This window comes from Pseudophryne corroboree, chromosome 4 (genome assembly GCF_028390025.1).
Source record: "Pseudophryne corroboree isolate aPseCor3 chromosome 4, aPseCor3.hap2, whole genome shotgun sequence".
NCBI lineage: Eukaryota > Metazoa > Chordata > Amphibia > Anura > Myobatrachidae > Pseudophryne > Pseudophryne corroboree.
Genome location: NC_086447.1, coordinates 933847144 through 933867863, shown reverse-complemented (window position 1 = coordinate 933867863; position 20720 = coordinate 933847144). Strand labels below are relative to the sequence as shown.

General features: G+C 52.8%; 1 protein-coding gene across 1 annotated transcript in view; it reads left to right on the top strand.

Annotated features, from left to right (window-relative positions):
- Positions 1–20720, top strand: part of USH2A (usherin) — a 1656840-nt gene that overhangs the window by 1213423 nt on the left and 422697 nt on the right. The gene's annotated exons all lie outside the window — the stretch shown is intronic.

The following is a 20720-nucleotide window of genomic DNA, read 5'->3' as shown; positions in this document are numbered from 1 at the left end:
TCATAATAGTGAAACACGCTCATTCTTTTCTTCTAGATTAACAATTGGCTTAGTTATTCTTTCCTGTCTCGTCCCTACCCTACAGTCCTGGCCCCCAGACCGCTGTGTTACATTTATAAGTCAACAATTGTCCGTACAGTGTAATTCACACAGAGACTGCGTGGACCTCACTATGGGTGGGATGTACTAATGGTGAACTGCCGTCAAAACGGAAAAACGGCACATTTCGGAGGTTTCCCGTATTTCCCATATGTATCAAAATGGCGTTGCCTCTTGGGTACAAGCTCCAGAAACTTTTGCTGTCCGGAGCTTATACCCGATAGGTAACGCGATCTATAGATGGCGTTACCTATATTAGCCTATAGGCTTCTTTACACAGAATTCCCCTCTGTCCTTCGCTGCAGCTTGCACCCGCGTAAGCCGACACCCGCGCATAGGCTGTAGGGGTCGCGACGCAAAGAACAGCTCTTATCGGAAGGACAGCGCTTTGCTTTTATATTCGCAATGAATCATATATCGCATATTTCTTGTGATACATCCCGCCACTTATCGCATGCGTAGCTGAGTTTATTAACGCCATATGCATGAATTATTCCGAATATAAATGATACATGGGGGAGAGCAGGATCTTACCCTATGACCTATTTCTATTGTGTCTGTTGTGGAGATACAACAATCTACTAAACGAAGCAAGGCTTTGGTTCAGCATTTTAGCTGGAGGAAGCCTAAAACATTGTTCCTCTTAGTAAAGGGGGTAATTCAATTGCTGGCGAATCCCGTCTCACGGCCGAATCTGCGCAGCGGGATCTCGCATGAGATCCCGCTGCGGGTAGTAAGCATTTTTTGTGCGACCGGGCACTCCACTGACCTGGCGAAGAGTGTGAGAAAATGTGCAGTTTCCAGCGTGTAAACGCCGTGGCAACTGCAATTCGCTCCCTTCGCCTGGGATTGATTTCCCCCCTTAGTGTGTAGATGTCAATGGGGCCTGCACACAAATGCGATTGATATAGCCATCTCTGGATGATGCTATGCAGCTGCCACTAGTGAAAAGCCACCATAAATGATCTGTCATCACGAGGGGAGTATGGGGCGCTCCTGGGTGTCAACCCGCCGACGGGTGACACCAAAATGACGACTCTTCAGGGACAAGAGCCGGGCGCTGCACTGTAATATTAGGTGCAGCGCTTGGCTCCTGTAACAGTGTAGGAGCCGTCACTGCAGGTAGACAATATCCAGGGGCAGCCCAGTATCTCCTGGTCCCCCAGAGTGACGAAAACGGGGGTCAGGCCACATCTCTTCCTGCGAAGCCACACCCCTTCCCACAGAGCCACGTCCCCTTTTTAACGGCTCATGCATGGAGTCTTGGAACCATACTGGGTAAGTGCAAGGTAAGTACCAAGGTCAGGGTGTTTTAGCTCCGGTGGTGACAGTATTAGGATGTTTTAGCTCCGGTGGTGACAGTCAGGGTGTTTTAGCTCCGGTGGTGACAGTGTCAGGGTGTTTTAGCTCCGCTGGTGACAGTGTCAGGGTGTTTTAGCTCCGGTGGTGACAGTGTCAGGATGTTTTAGCTCCGCTGGTGACAGTGTCAGGGTGTTTTAGCTCCGGTGGTGACAGTGTCAGGGTGTTTTAGCTCCAGTGGTGACAGTGTCAGGGTGTTTTAGCTCCAGTGTGACAGTGTCAGGGTGTTTTAGCTCCGCTGGTGACAGTATTAGGATGTTTTAGCTCCGGTGGTGACAGTCAGGGTGTTTTAGCTCCGGTGGTGACAGTGTCAGGGTGTTTTAGCTCCGGTGGTGACAGTGTCAGGGTGTTTTAGCTCCGGTGGTGACAGTATTAGGATGTTTTAGCTCCGGTGGTGACAGTGTCAGGGTGTTTTAGCTCCGGTGGTGACAGTGTCAGGGTGTTTTAGCTCCAGTGTGACAGTGTCAGGGTGTTTTAGCTCCGGTGGTGACAGTATTAGGATGTTTTAGCTCCGCTGGTGACAGTGTCAGGGTGTATTAGCTCCGGTGGTGACAGTGTCAGGGTGTTTTAGCTCCGGTGGTGACAGTGTCAGGGTCTTTTTGCTCCAGTGGTGACAGTGTCAGGGTGTTTTAGCTCCGGTGGTGACAGTGTCAGGGTGTTTTAGCTCCGGTGGTGACAGTGTCAGGGTGTTTTAGCTCCGCTGGTGACAGTGTCAGGGTGTTTTAGCTCCGCTGGTGACAGTGTCAGGGTGTTTTAGCTCCGCTGGTGACAGTGTCAGGGTGTATTAGCTCCAGTGGTGACAGTGTCAGGATGTTTTAGCTCCGCTGGTGACAGTGTCAGGGTGTTTTAGCTCCGGTGGTGACAGTGTCAGGGTGTATTAGCTCCGGTGGTGACAGTGTCAGGATGTTTTAGCTCCGCTGGTGACAGTATTAGGATGTTTTAGCTCCGGTGGTGACAGTCAGGGTGTTTTAGCTCCGGTGGTGACAGTGTCAGGGTGTTTTAGCTCCAGTGGTGACAGTATCAGTGTGTTTTAGCTCCGCTGGTGACAGTGTCAGGGTGTTTTAGCTCCGGTGGTGACAGTGTCAGGATGTTTTAGCTCCGGTGGTGACAGTGTCAGGGTCTTTTAGCTCCGGTGGTGACAGTGTCAGGGTCTTTTAGCTCCGCTGGTGACAGTGTCAGGGTGTTTTAGCTCCGGTGGTGACAGTGTCAGGGTCTTTTAGCTCCGCTGGTGACAGTATTAGGATGTTTTAGCTCCGGTGGTGACAGTGTCAGGGTCTTTTAGCTCCGGTGGTGACAGTGTCAGGGTCTTTTAGCTCCGGTGGTGACAGTGTCAGGGTGTTTTAGCTCCGGTGGTGACAGTGTCAGGGTCTTTTAGCTCCGCTGGTGACAGTGTCAGGGTGTTTTAGCTCCGGTGGTGACAGTGTCAGGGTGTTTTAGCTCCGGTGGTGACAGTGTCAGGATGTTTTAGCTCCGGTGGTGACAGTGTCAGGGTCTTTTAGCTCCGGTGGTGACAGTGTCCTGGTCTTTTAGCTCCGCTGGTGACAGTGTCAGGGTGTTTTAGCTCCGTTGGTGACAGTGTCAGGGTCTTTTAGCTCCGCTGGTGACAGTGTCAGGGTGTTTTAGCTCCGGTGGTGACAGTGTCAGGATGTTTAAGCTCCGGTGGTGACAGTGTCAGGGTCTTTTAGCTCCGGTGGTGACAGTGTCAGGGTCTTTTAGCTCCGCTGGTGACAGTGTCAGGGTGTTTTAGCTCCGGTGGTGACAGTGTCAGGGTCTTTTAGCTCCGCTGGTGACAGTATTAGGATGTTTTAGCTCCGGTGGTGACAGTGTCAGGGTCTTTTAGCTCCGGTGGTGACAGTGTCAGGGTCTTTTAGCTCCGGTGGTGACAGTGTCAGGGTGTTTTAGCTCCGGTGGTGACAGTGTCAGGGTCTTTTAGCTCCGCTGGTGACAGTGTCAGGGTGTTTTAGCTCCGCTGGTGACAGTGTCAAGGTGTTTTAGCTCCGGTGGTGACAGTCAGGGTGTTTTAGCTCCGGTGGTGACAGTCAGGGTGTTTTAGCTCCGGTGGTGACAGTGTCAGGGTGTCTTAGCTCCGGTGGTGACAGTGTCAGGGTGTTTTAGCTCCGGTGGTGACAGTGTCAGGGTGTTTTAGCTCCGCTGGTGACAGTGTCAGGGTGTATTAGCTCCGGTGGTGACAGTGTCAGGGTGTTTTAGCTCCGGTGGTGACAGTGTCAGGGTGTCTTAGCTCCGGTGGTGACAGTGTCAGGGTCTTTTAGCTCCGCTGGTGACAGTGTCAGGGTGTATTAGCTCCGGTGGTGACAGTGTCAGGGTGTTTTAGCTCCGGTGGTGACAGTGTCAGGGTGTCTTAGCTCCGGTGGTGACAGTGTCAGGGTCTTTTAGCTCCGCTGGTGACAGTGTCAGGGTGTATTAGCTCCGGTGGTGACAGTGTCAGGGTGTTTTAGCTCCGGTGGTGACAGTGTCAGGGTCTTTTAGCTCCGCTGGTGACAGTGTCAGGGTGTTTTAGCTCCGGTGGTGACAGTATCAGTGTGTTTTAGCTCCGCTGGTGACAGTGTCAGGGTGTTTTGGCTCCGGTGGTGACAGTGTCAGGGTGTTTTAGCTCCGGTGGTGACAGTATCAGTGTGTTTTAGCTCCGCTGGTGACAGTGTCAGGGTGTATTAGCTCCGGTGGTGACAGTGTCAGGGTGTTTTGGCTCCGGTGGTGACAGTGTCAGGGTGTTTTAGCTCCGGTGGTGACAGTATCAGTGTGTTTTAGCTCCGGTGGTGACAGTGTCAGGGTCTTTTAGCTCCGCTGGTGACAGTATTAGGATGTTTTAGCTCCGGTGGTGACAGTGTCAGGGTGTTTTAGCTCCGGTGGTGACAGTATTAGGATGTTTTAGCTCCGGTGGTGACAGTTACAGGGTGTTTTAGCTCTGCTGGTGACAGTATTAGGATGTTTTAGCTCCGGTGGTGACAGTTACAGGGTGTTTTAGCTCTGCTGGTGACAGTATTAGGATGTTTTAGCTCCGGTGGTGACAGTGTCAGGGTGTTTTAGCTCCGCTGGTGACAGTATTAGGATGTTTTAGCTCCGGTGGTTGACAGTGTCAGGGTGTTTTAGCTCCGGTGGTGACAGTGTCAGGGTCTTTTAGCTCCAGTGTGACAGTGTCAGGGTGTTTTAGCTCCAGTGTGACAGTGTCAGGGTGTTTTAGCTCCAGTGTGACAGTGTCAGGGTGTTTTAGCTCCGGTGGTGACAGTGTCAGGGTGTTTTAGCTCCGGTGGTGACAGTGTCAGGGTCTTTTAGCTCCAGTGTGACAGTGTCAGGGTGTTTTAGCTCCAGTGTGACAGTGTCAGGGTGTTTTAGCTCCAGTGTGACAGTGTCAGGGTGTTTTAGCTCCGGTGGTGACAGTGTCAGGGTGATTTAGCTCCGGTGGTGACAGTGTCAGGGTCTTTTAGCTCCGGTGGTGACAGTGTCAGGGTGTTTTAGCTCCGGTGGTGACAGTGTCAGGATGTTTTAGCTCCAGTGGTGACAGTGTCAGGGTGATTTAGCTCCGGTGGTTACAGTGTCAGGGTGTTTTAGCTCCAGTGGTGACAGTGTCAGGGTGTTTTAGCTCCGGTGGTGACAGTGTCAGGGTGATTTAGCTCCGGTGGTTACAGTGTCAGGGTGTTTTAGCTCCGCTGGTGACAGTGTCAGGGTGTTTTAGCTCCGGTGGTGACAGTGTCAGGGTGATTTAGCTCCGGTGGTTACAGTGTCAGGGTGTTTTAGCTCCGGTGGTGACAGTGTCAGGGTGTTTTAGCTCCAGTGGTGACAGTGTCAGGGTGTTTTAGCTCCAGTGGTGACAGTGTCAGGGTGTTTTAGCTCCGGTGGTGACAGTGTCAGGGTGTTTTAGCTCCGGTGGTGAAAATGTCAGGGTGTTTTAGCTCCAGTGGTGACAGTGTCAGAGTGTTTTCGCGCAGCTGGTGACAATGTCAGGGTGTTTTAGCTCCAGTGGTGACATTGTCAGGGTGTTTTAGCTCCGGTGGTGACAGTGTCAGGGTGTTTTAGCTCCAGTGTGACAGTGTCAGGGTGTTTTAGCTCCAGTGGTGAAAGTGTCAGGGTGTTTTCGCGCAGCTGGTGACAATGTCAGGGTGTTTTAGCTCCGGTGGTGACAGTGTCAGGGTGTTTCAGCTACGGTGGTGAAAATGTCAGGGTGTTTTCTCATACGTCCTAGAGGATGCTGGGGTCACTTCAAGAACCATGGGGTATAGACGGGATCCGCAGGAGACATGGGCACTTTAAGACTTTCAAAGGGGTGTGAACTGGCTCCTCCCTCTATGCCCCTCTTCCAGACTCCAGTTTAGAATCTGTGCCCAGTGAGACTGGATGCACTCTGAGGAGCTCTACTGAGTTTCTCTGAAAATACTTTATGTTAGGTTTTTTTATTTTCAGGGAGAACTGCTGGCAACAGTCTCCCTGCTTCGTGGGACTTAGGGGAGAGAAGTCAGACCTACTTCTGTGAGTTTCAAGGCTCTGCTTCTTGGCTACAGGACACCATTAGCTCCAGAGGGTCTGATCCCTAGGTACGCCTAGATGCTCGTTCCCAGAGCCCGCCGTCACCCCCCTTGCAGAGCCAGAAGTCAGAAGACAGGTGAGTAGAAGAAGACAGAAGACTTCAGTGACGGCTTCAGAGGCACCGCACAGCGGCCGCGCTGCGCGCCATGCTCCCGTACTCAGCGGCACTACAGGGTGCAGGGCGCGGGGGGGGGGTTGCCCTGGGCAGCATATTAACCTCTAAAAAAGTGACTGGCAAGAGGGGACAGGGTGCCAAACCTCTGTCCAAACCCCCGCCAGTATAAAGATTTTGGAAAAATAGCGGGGCTGAAGCGCGCCATTCTGGGGGAGGGGCTTAGTCCTCACAGCTCACATCAGCGCCATTTTCTCTTCACAGAAGCTGCAGAGACGCTGGTCCTTCCTCACACTGCTGTACAAGTAACAGGGTACAAAACGGGGGGGGGCACAGAGAATTTTGGTGCAATGTAAGTTATTATAAAAGCGCTGCAGGTCTAGTACATTCTGTAACTGTTTCAGAACCGGGTTTAAGCGCTGGGGTGTGAGCTGGCAATCTCCCTCTGCGTCTCTCTAACAGGCTTTATTGTGGGTCTGTCCCCTATATGCTCAGGGTGTCTGTGTGTGCTGCGTGCACGTGTGTCGGCATGTCTGAGGCTGAAGGCTCTTCCCAGGAGGAGACGATGTTAGGGACACAAACGGCTGTGGGAGTGACTCTGTCGGCACCGCCGACACCTGATTGGGTGAATGTTTTGAGTGCTCTGAATGCTAATGTGGCTCTGATAAATAAGAGATTGGATAAATCTGAGTCTCAGAACCAGGCATGGAAGAAATCCGTAGAGGATGTGTTGTTACAAGTCCAGACCCCCTCGGGGTCACAAAAACGTTCATTTACCCAGCTGGCAGACACGGATACCGACACGGACACTGACTCAAGTGTCGACTATAGTGATGCCAGATTAGATCCAAAATTGGCAAAGAGCATTCAGTACATGATTGTGGCTATAAAAGAAGTATTACATATCACTGAGGACCCTACTGTTCCCGATACTAGGGTCTGTATGTATAAAGGAAAGAAACCTGAGGTAACGTTTCCTCCCTCTCATGAACTGAACACGATTTGTGACAAGGTTTGGGAAAATCCTGACAAAAAGTTTCAGATTCCCAAAAGGATTCCAGTGGCGTATCCGTTTCCCTCTGGGGATAGGGAAAAATGGGAGTCACCCCCCATTGTGGACAAAGCTCTATCACGGCTGTCCAAAAAGGTGGCTCTTCCGTCCCCTGACATGGAAGCCCTAAAGGATCCTGTGGATCGTAGGCAGGAAAATACATTGAAATCCATTTATATCACCACGGGTATGCTACTCAGACCAGCCATTGCATCTGCGTGGGTGAGTAGTGCTATCGAAAGATGGGCAGATAACTTGTCATTTTAAATAGATACCCTGGATAGGGATAGCATTCTTTTGACACCAGGTTATATCAGGGACGCTGCAGTCTACCTAAAGGAAGCTGCGAGGGATATTGACCTCTTGGGATCAAGGGCCATGGCAGTCTCAGCTAGGAGAGCATTGTGGATTCATCAATAGAATGCTGATGCTGACTCTAAGAAAGCTATGGAGTCTTTACCATATAAAGGTGGTGTATTGTTTGGTGACGGCCTCACTGAGTTGGTATCTACGGCTACCGCGGGTAAGTCATCATTTTTACCTTATGTGCCTGCACCACAAAAGAAAGCACACCACTATCAGATGCAGTCCTTTCGGCCCAATAAATACAGAAAAGGCCGAGGGTCTTCCTTCCTTGCTACTAGAGGAATGGGAAAAGGTAAATGATCACCGGCCATGGCCGGTTCCCAGGAGCAGAAGTCCTCCCCGGCTTCTGCCAAATCCACTGCATGACGCTGGGGCTCCTCTGCGGTAGTCCGCACCGGTGGGGGCACGTCTCAGGTCTTCAGTCAGTTCTGGGCTCATTCATCCCTGGACCCATGGGTTTTAGAAATAGTGTCCCAGGGGTACAAACTGGAGTTTCAAGACGTTCCCCCTCGCCGATTTTTAAAATCGGCCTTACCAGCTTCTCTTCCGGACAGTGAGGTGGTATGCGCCGCAATACAAAAATTGTGTCTCAATCAAGTCATTGGGAGAGAGAATTGACTGCATAGGAAAGGAAAGAGTTAAACATCTGGTGAGGGGTGGACCTAGCTGTGAGGAAAGTACAGCCTTTTTTGAAGGGGAGGGTTTGTGATATATAAGAAAGGTGAGGCCATTTTAGATCTCTCTTGTGGGTATTTTGCCTTGGTGAGTACTGCTGTGCAGACATTAATATTGTCCACACATATTTTGTGGTAATTTTGGGTGCAATTCTGCTGTGTTCCCCCCTGCCAGTGCCATCCTTCAGTGTCAGCATACTGCTGTGCAGACATTAATATTGTCCACACATATTTTGTGGTAATTTTGGGTGCAATTCTGCTGTGTCCCCCCTGCCTGTGCCATCCTTCAGTGTCAGCATGTCTGCCCGCCCTCACCGTTCCGCTGGGCCTCCAGCTCGATACCGCGGTTCTAGCGGTGGAGCTGAGCCAGGGGAAGGGGTAGTTGGCCTGGGGGACGGGGCTCCGTCCCCCAGAGCCTCCACGGGCGCGGGCAGGAGAGCGACTCGGCGGGCCGGATCGGCCTCGCCGCTTGAGGCCGGGCAGGCGTTGCCGGCTAGTTACGGGCGGCGGGGGGCGCCGGAGGTCCGTCCAGGCCGCCCGGGGGTTGACGGGCTTCGGCCTTCGCCTCCGGGTGCAGCGGAGGCAGTATCGGCGTCGGGCGCCCGCGGGCGCGCACGCGCGCCACGGCGGGCGCCAGGTGATGCGGGCAGACCCGGCCTCTGTCTCCCACCCTTGCCGCGGCCGGGTGGAAGTGCCGGGCAGGGGGAGAGGGCCGGACAGAGGTCGCCTGTTCGCCGCGCGGGGCCTGTATCTGAGCCTCGCGCGGCGGCAGCAGTGGATGCGGCGGCTGGGATAGTCACGGCGGGCGGCAGTGGGACGCGCGCACGAGGTGCGCGCGCGCCCGCGCTCACCGCAAGTGGCCGCAACCGCGCACGGGGGCGCGCAGGGACATCACCAGCGCTTCTGTCCCCTCTCATAGCTCCCCAGCAGCCGGGGGCTAGCAGGGGCCGGGGGAGGGGGACGGACAGGGGGGTGCAGCGCATGTCAGTTGAAGGCAGCGCTGGGCAGGAGAGACCAAGGCAGGGGCAAGAAGTCCTTTCAGTGAGCGGTGCTGGGGCGCGTACACGGCGTACGCGCGTACCCACCGCGGGCGGTGCTGTGCGCGCGGGACCGCGCGCAGCAGCACCGCGGCCCTCCCTGTCTACCCAAAATACTTCACCGGAGCCAGAATACAGTGGCTTCCGGGGGAGGAGGGGCGACAGGGAATGGGTCAGCGGCCGGAGGGCCGCAGCACTCGCTGCGTGGCAGGATGGCGGCTCCTCCCCAGGTTCGGGGGATAACTCTGAGTTCCAAGGGGAGGAGGCGTTTTCTGATGGGGAGAGTGGGGGTTCCGACAGGGGTGCCCCCGCTTTCCCGCCTGGGCGGCGGACGTCGGGTGCCGGGAGCACGACCATCGGGCGGCGGGCGCGGGATTGCGCCCGGGCGCTGGCCGGGGGTCCTTCGGGGTCCGTTACCGGTTTTCGCGGCGGTCGGAACCCTCCCGGGGCACTGGCGTCGGCCCTGGCCACAGTGGTGGAGGCGTTGGGGCCGCTTGCCGCGGTGGCCTCCCCGAGGGCGGCGGCAAGTTCCGGCGCGTCTGCGGAGGCAGGCGGGTTCGGCAGGCGGGGAGCCTCAGCAGCGCAGCGGGTGGCCCGCGCCTGCCAGGAGCTTGGAGCAGCCGCTGCGGAATTGGAGCTAGGGCAAGGACGGGATGGGCAGGGGCGCGCGGGCGCAGGGCCCCCCGCTCGTGGGGCTCGGCATGCGCCGCGAGTGCGAGCCGGGTCCCCCTCTTCTTTGTCTTTTGTAGAACACGAGGACGAAGGGATGGCAGGCTTCATGGATGAAGACGTCGAGGTTGACGCGCCAGAGGATTCCATGTCGGAACAGTCGACAGCATCAGGTGAGGTGGTGCAGTCAGTATCGGGGTCCTCCGCGAGCTCTAGTTCTCGCAGCTCTTCTTCTTCCTCCTCTTCATCTTCCTTGTCGTCGCAGGCGTCCGAAGTAAGTAGCACTACTAGGGCGAGGAAGAGGGCGACGAAAGCAGCAGAAGAGGCGTAAGCGGCGCAAGCGGGATAGCAAGGAAGCTCGTAGGGCCAAGAAGCGCCGCGATTTGCCCGGGGTCGTTCGCTGCTAAAACAACGCAGTAATGCGGGGGCTACGGGATAGCTGCCGCAAGAAGATTCGTAGGGGTGACTTCGTGGACGTTTTCGTTTTAACAAGGGCCATGAAGAAGGATTATAAGGCAGCGGCCGCAAAGAAGGGCATGGGGGCTGAGGCTTTCCGGTCCTTCGATAATTGGCTGGCCGGGTTCTGCGTATTTGCGGCATGCTACTTGGAGGATAGGCCGGAGGAGCACATGAATGTAATCCGGTATCTGCATCTCGTACACGACATGCAGCGCACATCCTCGGGCTCGGAGTGGCGTCGGTATAATCAGGAGTTTCGGGAGAAGCAGGATGGCTTGCGGGTCATGGACTTCGGATTTAAGGATGTGGAGGTCTGGCTCAAAGTAACCCGGGCCTCGCAACAGGAGGAGGAACCCCGGAAACAGGGGACGGATGGGCGACGCGCGGGGTCAGCAGCACAGGGGTCCGGCGCAGACGGCGGATTTGCCAAAGCGGGCGGATCGGCCGTCCGTGCAGGAGGGCGTTCCATCACGAGAGGAAAGTGTTTCGCATTTAACAGCGGAACATGTTCCTTTGGCAAGCAGTGTCGTTTTCGACACTCCTGCCAGCAGTGTGGCGGAGCCCACCCAGCCTCCGCCTGTTTCAAAGGCGGCAGACAGGGGGCGCGGGGTAAGCAAGCGTACCCCAGGCAGGCCGCGAGCGGGACCGCTCCGCATAGCTCCAACACCAATTAAGTTGGGGACTATGGGCCGGTGGTTGGAATGGTATCCGAATAGAGAGGATGCAAATTTTTTGTTTGACGGTTTTAAGTTTGGCTTTCGCTTGCCTGTTGCAAGTGAGGTGTCCGTGCGGGCACAAAGGAACCTCCAATCTGCCCGAGCCTTGCCGGGAGTGCTTCGGGAGAAAGTGGATAAGGAGGTCAGGTTGGGCAGGATGGAGGGACCGTTTATGGCACCCCCGGTTGATGATTTGGTCAACTCTTCGGTCGGGGTGGTTCCTAAGAAGACTCCAGGCGCTTTCCGGCTCATCCAGCATCTTTCTTACCCGTTAGGGGCGTCGGGCAATGACGCAATACCACCGGCTTATTGCTCGGTGGTTTATCAGTCATTCGATGAGGCGCTAGAGATGGTCCGCAGCTACGGGACCGGGGCCCTTATGGCTAGGATTGATGTTGAGTCAGCTTTTAGGTTATTGCCGTTGCATCCGGACTCATTCCGTTTTATGGGTTTCCGGATTGGGGCGGAGTATTTCATCGATAAATGCTTGCCGATGGGATGCTCCGTTTCATGCTCATTTTTCGAGCGCTTTAGCACGTTTCTTCATTGGTGAGTGGAGTCTTCGTCAGGGGGTCACGGGGTAGCCCATTTCCTCGATGACTTTCTGTGTGCAGGTCCGGCTAATGCTACGAGGTGCGGTGACTTGCTTTTTAGCATACGAGCTCTCTTTTACCACTTCGGTGTTCCCGTGGCCGGGGACAAAACAGAGGGTCCGGCCTCCTGCTTGTCAATTTTGGGGATTGAAATCGACACGGTGGCGGGAGAGTGTCGGCTGCCCCGGGACAAGGTTTCGAAGCTCCGTGAGACCATTTGCCGGTTCCAAGGTTCGCGTAAAGTCACGCTGTGGCAGGCGCAGTCCTTGCTGGGCATGTTGAACTTTGCTTGTCGGGTAATACCGATGGGCAGGGTTTTCTGCCGGAAGCTTGAAAGGGCGACGGCGGGGTGTGCCAGGCCACATCATTTCGTGCGCTTGTCCTCCGAAATAAAAAGGGATTTGGCCATATGGGCCTCGTTCCTGGAGGATTTCAACGGGGTGTGTATATGGCAAGCACCAGCAGTGGACAGCGAGCGGTTGCAGCTGTTCACCGACGCAGCGGGTGCCTCTGGATTCGGGTGTTTTCTGGAGGGATCTTGGTGCGCTGCAGCCTGGCCGGCAAAATGGCATAGCGAGGGTCTAACTAAAGATCTGGTGCTTCTGGAGCTTTTTCCCATTATGGTGGCATTGGAGGTCTGGGGCGATCGGCTGGCTAATCGCAGCATATTGTTTAGATGCGATAATCTGGGAGTGGTGCATGCGATTAATAACCAGAGGGCAAAGTCGTTGGTGGTTCTGCGAGTGCTCGGGCAATTGCTTTTGACATGCTTGCGTAGGAACCTGTGGTTCCGCGCGCAGCATGTGTCCGGTTTGGAAAATGGGATTGCCGACGCTTTGTCGCAGGGACAGTGGGAGAGGTTTTGGGTGTTGGCACCCGAGGCCGAGGAGCAAGGTTTTCATTGTTCCGGTTATGTTTGGCAGGTGATCGGGCCGGACTGGAGGGTCTAGCGTTGCGGTCAGTCGCGCCAGCCACGCTCAGGGCTTACGGACAAGCTTGGAGCGAGTGGGAGGAGTTTGTCAAAGGTCGTCAGCAACAAGGTAAGAGCAGGCATCGGCTGATGTTTTCTTTTATTTGGCAGCTGTATGTTTCGGGTAGGTCCCGAGCGGTGGTATCCCGGTACTTGGCTGGGATCTCGTTTTTCTGTAAGCTGCGGGGCGTCCCAGATGTGACAAAAAGCGAGGTTCTGCGGAAGGCAATGAAAGGGTGGGCGCGAGTAGCGCCGACGCCACCGGATAGGAGGCGGCCCATCGATGCGGCTTTGTTGCCAGCCGTCATCGTGGCGGTGGGGCAAGTCGCGTCGTCCAGGTTTGAGACGCTTTTGTTCAGTTTGGCGTTCTCAATGGCTTACCACGGGGCCTTTAGGGTTTCGGAGTTGGTAGCGCCTTCCAAGAGAGCGGATTCGCGCATGCTGGTCGAAGACGTGGTAGTGGGTGAGAGGTCCTTGCTGTGCAGATTGCGGCGCTCTAAGACGGACCAAGTGGGGAGAGGTCGCTGGGTCACTTTGGTTCCGGCGCAGGAGGAGGGCGTTTGCCCAGTAGGTCTAGCTGTGCAATATGTGGCGGTGCGACCCGTGAGGAGGGGGTCATGGCTATTGCACTATGACGGACGGCCGTTGTCGAAATACCAGTTTCGTTGGATGCTGAGCCGTTGTTTGGCGAGCTTGGGCCTCTCTCCCGCTGAGTTCGGTACCCATTCCTTCCGAATAGGCGCTGTGACGTCGGCTGCGGCGGCGTGTTTGTCCAGAACTGAAATCCAGGCGGTGGGGCGATGGAAGTCGTCAAGTTACAGACGATATATTCGCCCCGTTGCATGAGAGGTCGGATTGCGCATGGTGCTGTGTTTATTTGCGTTGTATTATGTTGTTTACAGTTCTGTCAGTATGGTATTGTGCGTCTGTTGGTGTTCCCCCTTTTTATCCTACTCAGGGATTAGCTACTCGTCGTTGCTGGCATGAGTCGGCAGCGGGGGTCTGGAGTTATTTTGCGATTTTTTGCCTGACTTGACGGACTGAATTCTAATCTACAATTCGGCTAATCTGTTCTAATCAGAGTCCCTCAGCAGGTCTTTACGCTTTCACCTCCAGCTGAGTTTTTACATGTGTTTCCCATTTTATACCCCCCCCCCTCCTGTTTTTATTTCGTTTGATTTTATTTGAACTTCCCCTTTGTGTGTCTATGTTCGCTTCAAATTGGCAACGAAACATGGTGCAGATCGGCTAGGCCGTGACTGCTGCAATGGCGAGATCTAAAGTTTTTTCTTTTTGGCAGATCCTTCAGGTATAAGCATTTAAGGGAGCCTTTTAGTAATCAATTTTACCCCTTTTTCCCCTTCAGGTTGGTTTGAAGACGATTTGGCTATTTGGGTGGTTGGCCACTCTTACGTATACTGGGCAGCCAAGTTTGTGGCCTCGGAGGGGGCTCAGGCGTTGCCTGGAACACAGGGTGTCAGATGGCTTGGTTGGCGAGGGATGATGTGGAGCGAGCTGAAGAGTAGGCTCGTTAGTCAGGCCAGCAAGCATGGAGTCCCTAGGGTCTTGGGTGTCCATCTAGGTGGCAACGACCTGGGGAAGAGGACATCCTTGGATCTGCGGTGGGCCATGATACATGATCTGGCAAGTGTGACCGCGGCATGGACCAATTGTGTGTTGGTTTTTTCATTGATGGTGCCGAGGTTGAGTTGGAGGGGTGTGGCGGATGGTCGCCAGATTGATGAGGCCCGGAAAAAGGTGAACGGGGCAGTGGCAAAGTGGGTGCTGTCCCACGGAGGGAGGGTGGTTCGCCACCCTAGGATTCGGTTCAGAGACAGCCACCTTTTCCGGCCTGATGGGGTACATCTATCCAATGAGGGGATGATGTTGTTCCTGGAGGATCTTGGTTTCGTTTTGCAGGAGTTAGGGTAGATTATGGTGGCGGTGCGAAGACTTTGGGGATGAGTCTTTCGCTGTTGGCGGAAAAGAACGGCAGTTTTCTATTTGTATGGTAAACTGTAGTGTTTTACAGTTTAGTATGGTTTAGGTGCACTCACCTCCATCGACTTATTGGCCGCTTGACCACCCGTCCGGGAAGGCAGCGGCAGGGCACCCAGGAGCGGTGGGTAGTCACTGTGGGGGTTGAGTTGTCACCTATTACCGGTGTGTGATGGTTGTATTAAAATTAGGATCGTTTCGAAGTTTTAGTAATTTAAGGTTAATTTAGGTTAATAGAGCCGTTCTTTTTGCTGCCACCATATGCCGGTTGGATCGGCATCTTAATAAAATTTTCTATTTACAGGTTTGCTATTGGTTAGGGACAAATAAATAGCTAGCAATTTTTCTGCCAAAATTCAAGTCTCCGTGTCTTTATTTCTGGTTGTGAAGGTAATGAAGGTTTACTTTAAAGAAGGGGGTCCACCAAATATCACTAAGATGTTTATCAGGGTTTCCCCGTCGCAACAGGGAGAAGGCTTTTATTCGAGCCTGTTCGTGGTTCCGAAGCCAGACGACTCAGTCAGACCAATCCTGAACCTCAAATCCCTCAATTTCTACCTAAAGAAATTCAAATTCAAGATGGAATCTCTCCGGGCAGTGATCTCCAGTCTGGAGGAGGGGGATTTTATGGTGTCGGTAGACATAAAGGATGCCTACTTACATGTTCCCATTTATCCTCCACTTCAGGCTTACCTGAGGTTTGCAGTTCAGGATTGTCATTACCAATTTCAGACGTTGCCGTTTGGTCTGTCCACGGCTCCGAGGGTTTTCACCAAGGTAATGGCCGAAATGATGGTTCTCCTGCCCAAGCAAGGAGTCACAATTATCCCGTACTTGGACGATCTCCTGATAAAGGCGAGGTCCAGGGAACAATTGCTGCAGAACATTATGCTATCCCTGACAATTCTGCAGCAACATGGTTGGCTCCTAAACTTGCCAAGATCACAGTTGGTTCCGACGAGATGGCTGTCATTTTTGGGAATGATTCTGGACACAGAATTACAGAAAGTTTTCTCTAACGTCCTAGAGCAGGGGTGTCAAAGACAAGGCCCGCGGGCCAAATCCGGCCCGCCAGACCTCGTCTGATGGCCCGCGGTGCCGCCGCCATGAAACCCCCTTCTCCCGAGTGCCCAGCTCGGGGGGGCGGGGTTTCGCGGAATGACGCGATTGCGTCGTGACGTCACGGCGCAAACGCGTCATTCAACGAAACCCCGTCGGAGGAGGGAGAAGGGAGCCGCGCAGACGAGGAGGGAGAGGCGGCTGAAGAGCGGCGAGAACCGCTTCAAATGTAAGTCAGCCCCTCTCCCTTCCTCTTTCTTTCTCTCTCTCTCCCTCCTTCCACCACCTGCCGCAATGTGTAAAATGGGGACCTGTGCCTGCCACAATGTGTAAAATGGGGACCTGTGCCTGCCACAATGTGTAAAATGGGGACCTGTGCCTGCCACAATGTGTAAAATGGGGACCTGTACCTGCCGCTATGTGTAAAATGGGGACCTGTGCCTGCCACAATGTGTAAAATGGGGACCTGTGCCTGCCACAATGTGTAAAATGGGGACCTGTACCTGCCGCTATGTGTAAAATGGGGACCTGTGCCTGCCACAATGTGTAAAATGGGGACCTGTGCCTGCCACAATGTGTAAAATGGGGACCTGTGCCTGCCACAATGTGTAAAATGGGGACCTGTGCCTGCCACAATGTGTAAAATGGGGACCTGTGCCTGCCACAATGTGTAAAATGGGGACCTGTGCCTGCCACAATGTGTAAAATGGGGACCTGTACCTGCCGCTATGTGTAAAATGGGGACCTGTGCCTGCCACAATGTGTAAAATGGGGACCTGTGCCTGCCACAATGTGTAAAATGGGGACCTGTGCCTGCCACAATGTGTAAAATGGGGACCTGTGCCTGCCACAATGTGTAAAATGGGGACCTGTACCTGCCGCTATGTGTAAAATGGGGACCTGTGCCTGCCACAATGTGTAAAATGGGGACCTGTACCTGCCGCTATGTGTAAAATGGGGACCTGTGCCTGCCGCAATGTGTAAAATGGGGACCTGTGCACTATAAAAGGGGGCACATGGCTGGGCACTATAAAAGGGGGCACATGGCTGGGCACTTTAAAAGGGGGCAGATGGCTGGGCACATATAAGGCAGGTGGAGCGGTAAATTTTGGATAGACCTACAGATACAACCGGCCCTTTGATGGGGACCAAACTGCTGATGCGGCCCCCGATGAATTTGAGTTTGACACCCCTGTCCTAGAGGATGCTGGGACTCCGTAAGGACCATGGGGATAGCCGGGCTCTGCAGGAGACATGGGCACTTTTAGAAAGACTTTGGGTGTGCACTGGCTCCTCCCTCTATGCCCCTCCTCCAGACCTCAGTTTGAGACTGTGCCCAGAGGAGATGGGTGCACTGCAGGGAGCTCTCCTGAGTTTCCTGCTAAGAAAGTATATTTGTTAGGTTTTTTATTTTCAGGGAGCACTGCTGGCAACAGACTCCATGCATCGAGGGACAGAGGGGAGAGAAGCAGAGCTACTTAAATGATAGGCTCTGCTTCTTAGGCTACTGGACACCATTAGCTCCAGAGGGAGTCGGAACACAGGTTCGCCCTGGACGTTCGTCCCAGAGCCGCGCCGCCGTCCTCCTCACAGAGCCAGAAGAAAGAAGCCGGGTGAGTATGAGAAGAAAGAAGGCTTCAAAAGGCGGCAGAAGACTTCATTGATCTTCACTGAGGTAACGCACAGCACTGCAGCTGTGCGCCATTGCTCCCATACACCTCACAAACGGCAGTCACTGTAAGGGTGCAGGGCGCAGGGGAGGCGCCCTGGGCAGCAATATAAACCTCTTATTTGGCAAAAGAGAGCATATATACAGCTGGACACTGTATATATGCATGAGCCCCCGCCAATTTTACACTTTTAGCGGGACAGAAGCCCGCCGTTGAGGGGGCGGGGCTTCTCCCTCAGCACTCACCAGCGCCATGTTTTTCTCCACAGCACCGCTGAGAGGAAGCTCCCCGGACTCTCCCCTGCTTATACCACGGTAGAAGAGAGGGTTTTAAAGAAGAGGGGGGGCACATAATTTGGCGCAGATAATAATAACAGCGCTACGGGGTAAACATTAAATTGCTGTGTTTTTCCTGGGTCATATTGCGCTGGGGTGTGTGCTGGCATACTCTCTCTCTGTCTCTCCAAAGGGCCTTGTGGGGGAACTGTCTTCAGAAGAGCATTCCCTGAGTGTGTGGTGTGTCGGTACGTGTGTGTCGACATGTCTGAGGTAAAAGGCTCTCCTAGGGAAGAGATGGAGCAAATGTGTGTGTGGTGTCTCCGTCGACAACGCCGACGCCGGATTGGATATGTGAAATTAAGTGCTCAAATGAATTTATTACACAAAAGATTAGAGAACAGACAGGGAATCTACCCATGTCTGTCCCTATGTCACAGAGACCTTCAGAGTCTCACAACGCTCACTATCCAAAATAATAGACACTGATATCGACACGGAGTCTGACTCCAGTGTTGACTACGATAATGCAAAGTACAGCCAAAACTGGCTGAACAGTATTCAATATATGATTATTGTAATAAAAGATGATTTGCATATCACTGATGACTCATCTGTCCCTGACACAAGGGTACACATGTTTAAGGGGAAGAAAGCTGAGGTAAATTTCCCTCCTCTCATGAGGAAAAAGAGCGGGAATCTCCAGACAAGAAGCTGCAGCTTCCCAAAAAGAATTCTCAGGGAGTATCCTTTCCCTTATGGGGCCAGAATACGATGGGAATCTTCCCCTAGGGTGTACAAGGCATTGACAAGTTTACCCAAAAAGGTAGCGCTGACTTAAACAGCTATCCTCAGGGATCCTGCAGATAGCATGCAGTAAAAGTACTTTGAAGTCCATTTACACACATTCTGGTACACTACTCAGACCGGCGATTGTGTCGGCATGGGTTTATAGCGCTGTAGCAGCGTAGACTGATACCTTATAAGCGGAGATTGAAACCCTAGATAAGGATACCATGTTGTTGTCCCTAGTATGTGTATGTGTATATATATATATTAATATTTATTAGAGATGAGCGGGTTCGGTTCCTCGGAAACCGAACCCCCCCGAACTTCACCCATTTTACACGGGTCCGAGGCATACTCAGATTCTCCCGTATGGCTCGGTTAACCCGAGCGCGCCCGAACGTCATCATCCCGCTGTCGGATTCTCGCGAGATTCGGATTCTATATAAGGAGCCGCGCGTCGCCGCCATTTTTCACTCGTGCATTGGAAATGATAGTGAGAGGACGTGGCTGGCGTCCTCTCACTTTGTTTCAGGAGGCTGCATATCTTTATTCTGGGGACCAGCAGTATTATAGGAGGAGTACAGTGCAGAGTTTTGCTGACCAGTGACCACCAGTATTATACGTTGTCTGCCTGAAAAACGCTCCATATCTGTGCTCAGTGTGCTGCATATATCTGTGCTCACACTGCTTTATTGTGGGGACTGGGGACCAGCAGTATTATATAGGAGGAGTACAGTGCAGAGTTTTGCTGACCAGTGACCACCAGTATTATACGTTGTCTGCCTGAAAAACTCTCCATATCTGTGCTCAGTGTGCTGCATATATCTGTGCTCACACTGCTTTATTGTGGGGACTGGGGACCAGCAGTATTATATAGGAGGAGTACAGTGCAGAGTTTTGCTGACCAGTGACCACCAGTATACGTTGTCTGCCTGAAAAACGCTCCATATCTGTGCTCAGTGTGCTGCATATATCTGTGCTCACACTGCTTTATTGTGGGGACTGGGGACCAGCAGTATTATATAGGAGGAGTACAGTGCAGAGTTTTGCTGACCAGTGACCACCAGTATTATACGTTCTCTGCCTGCAAAACGCTCCATATCTGTGCTCAGTGTTCTGCTTATCTCTGTGCTCACACTGCTTTATTGTGGGGACTGGGGACCAGCAGTATTATATAGGAGGAGTACAGTGCAGAGTTTTGCTGACCAGTGACCACCAGTATTATACGTTCTCTGCCTGAAAAACGCTCCATATTTGTGCTGCATTGTAGTATATAGTAGGAGTACAGTGCATAATTTTGCTGACCACCAGTATATAATATATAGGAGTACGGTACAGAAGGCCACTGCTCTACCTACCTCTGTGTCGTCAAGTATACTATCCATCCATACCTGTGGTGCATTTCAGTTTTGCACAGTTTGCTGACCACCAGTATATAATATATAGCAGTACGGTACAGTAGGCCACTGCTCTACCTACCTCTGTGTCGTCAAGTATACTATCCATCCATACCTGTGGTGCATTTCAGTTTTGCACAGTTGGCTGACCACCAGTATATAATATATAGCAGTACGGTACAGTAGGCCACTGCTCTACCTACCTCTGTGTCGTCAAGTATACTATCCATCCATACCTGTGGTGCATTTCAGTTTTGCACAGTTTGCTGACCACCAGTATATAATATATAGCAGTACGGTACAGTAGGCTACTGCTCTACCTACCTCTGTGTCGTCAAGTATACTATCCATCCATACCTGTGGTGCATTTCAGTTTTGCACAGTTTGCTGACCACCAGTATATAATATATAGCAGTACAGTACAGTAGGCCACTGCTCTACCTACCTCTGTGTTGTCAAGTATACTGTCCATCCATACCTGTGGTGCATTTAAGTTTTGCACAGTTTGCTGACCACCAGTATATAATATATAGCAGTACGGTACAGTAGGCCACTGCTCTACCTACCTCTGTGTCGTCAAGTATACTATCCATCCATACCTGTGGTGCATTTAAGTTTTGCACAGTTTGCTGACCACCAGTATATAATATATAGCATTACGGTACAGTAGGCCACTGCTCTACCTACCTCTGTGTCGTCAAGTATACTATCCATCCATACCTGTGGTGCATTTCAGTTTTGCACAGTTTGCTGACCACCAGTATATAATATATAGCAGTACGGTACAGTAGGCCACTGCTCTACCTACCTCTGTGTCGTCAAGTATACTATCCATCCATACCTGTGGTGCATTTCAGTTGTGCGCAGTATATATAGTAGTAGGCCATT